Source organism: Sus scrofa, chromosome 2, assembly GCF_054392235.1.
Source record: "Sus scrofa isolate SSC_HxYL_T2T_F1_AM1 chromosome 2, Sscrofa_HxYL_maternal_Yorkshire_Landrace_v2.0, whole genome shotgun sequence".
Lineage (NCBI taxonomy): Eukaryota > Metazoa > Chordata > Mammalia > Artiodactyla > Suidae > Sus > Sus scrofa.
In genome coordinates, this window is record NC_139384.1 from 17,261,039 (window position 1) to 17,263,278 (window position 2,240).

Here is a 2,240-nt window from a genome sequence, read left to right on the forward strand (position 1 = left end):
CTGTGTTTCAGTCTGTCAATTAACAGAGACTATCAAAGACATCCATAAGAGAACTGTTTTAAAAATATGTGCTAGGAAGTTCCCATTGTGGCTCAGTGGTAACAAGCCCAATTAGTATCCATGAGGATGCATGTTCAATCCCTGGCCTCACTCAGTGGGTTAAACATTCGGTGTTGCAGTGAGCTGTGGTGGAGGTTGCAGACATGGCTTGAATCCTGTGTTGCTGTGGTTGTGGTGTAGGCTGGGAGCTGCAGCTCTGATTTGACCTCTAGCCTGGGAACTTCCATATGCTGCAGGTGTGGCCTAAAAACAAAACAAAACAAAACAAAAGTTCTAACTACCTCAAGGTTTACAAAAAAAGTTAAGTAATAAGTGAAATAATGAGGATGAATGAGTCAAGTTTGGGGTTTTCATCTGATTTTGATTTTGAAATCTCACCTTTGGTGCAGACCTTCATGGAATTATAAAAATTAAACAGTTTGGTTGTTGATCCCCAGGGCCATCTTCTCTAGAGAAGAGTTGGCAATTAGAAGTGCATTCAACTTTCTTCCCAAGTGTTCTTGGCCCTGGACGGATTCTCTGATGCACTGGGCTGTCCAGAAAGGGGACCACGCTCCTGGGGCTTGGAACCCTGAAGCTAGCTTCATGATGAAGCATCTATGGGATCACCCAGAAGAGGTTTCCTTTCTGGGTACTTTGTTGTTACCTCGCCCAGATACAACAGGGAAAATTCATTTCACCCTTCACCACCCTTTTGCTTTAAGAATAAATAAAGATGAAAGGAATAATGGAATCTTAAGTTTAGGAAAAAGTGAAAATTAACAATGACAATCCTTAGTTTTATATACTATCTTAAATTTTAATTGAGTGCTTGTATATTTCTTCATCATGTAAATGGAATAGACTTTGCATCAAAGGGATGTGGTGGTTTATCCAGACTTAACTTATTGACTATAGTATAAGTAGTATGGATTAAAATCAGGGTCTGTAAAAAAAAAAAAAAAACAGAATTTTGTGTATTTAATTCTTTCATGGTTCTTTTCCCCTTTCCTGTCTTTTTCTCTTTTTCTTTTTTTTAAAGGTAAAGCATTCTTTTCCAGAGTTTTTATCTTCCACACCACATAGATGGAGAATGAAAGGAATGTGATCAAATTCATTTTAATCAGTATTACCCAGAAGCCTCAAATGCAAAACATAGTGTCTGTGGTATTTTTGGTTTTAACATGATAACTCAGGCAACCTGCTCTGTGGTTACGATTACCACCAGCCAGGCTCTGAACTCCCCTGTGTACTTCCTGACTCATCTTTCCCTGATAGACACAATTTATTCTTGTTCAGCTAACTCCTAAGCTGATTGTGGACTCCTTAACAAGAAGAAAGTTATGTCCTTTAATGGGTGCATGGCTCAAGTCTATGCTGAACACATTTTCAGTGCTACTGAGATTATCCTATTGAGGGTGATGGCCTATGACTGCTACATGGCCATCTGTAGACCTCTGCACGACACGGCCATCATGAGCCACAGGCTGTGTATTCTGCTGGGAGGGGCCTGGACTGGAGGACTTCTCCATGCAACCTTTCAGATTCTTTTTATTGTTGGGCTGCTCTTCTGTGGTCCCAAAGTCATAGATTACTTCATGTGTGACTTGTACCCTTTACTGAAACTCGTCTGCATGGACACTCATACCCTGGGTCTCTTTGTTGAAGCCAGCAGTGGGTTCATCTGTCTGCTTAATTTTTTCCTCATGTTGATTTCCTTTTTGGTCATCTTGCATTCCCTAAAGAACTATAGCTTGGGGGCAGAGCACAAAGCCCTTTCCACTTGTATCTCTCACATCACAGTAGTTGTCTTACTTTTGTGCCCTGGATCTTTGTGTATCTGTGCCCAGTGACCACTCTGCCCATTGATGAAGCCGTTGCTTACTTTCATACAATTAGGCATACAGTTGCTCATAGTAGTCTCTCATGATCCTTTGTATTTCGGCAGTGTCAGGTGTAACTTCTTTATCATTTCTAATTTTTTTTTTTTGGTTTGAAAACTCTTGCTTTTTTTTTCTTGATGAGTCTGGCTAAAGGTTTATCAATTTTGTTGATCTTTTTCTTTTTTTTTAAATTTTTAAATTTTTTTCTTTATTACTCAAATGAATTTATCACATCTGTAGTTGTATAATGAACATAACAATCCAATTTCTTTTTTTCTTTTTTTTGGCATTTATTTATTTATTTATTTTTATAATTTT

The 2,240-nt window shown here is 38.5% G+C and overlaps 1 pseudogene; it reads left to right on the forward strand.

The window, feature by feature from the left end:
- Positions 1-1,125: 1,125 nt before the first annotated feature.
- On the forward strand, positions 1,126-1,969 carry LOC146405248 (olfactory receptor 4C12-like; annotated as a pseudogene).
- The last annotated feature ends 271 nt before the right edge of the window (positions 1,970-2,240 follow it).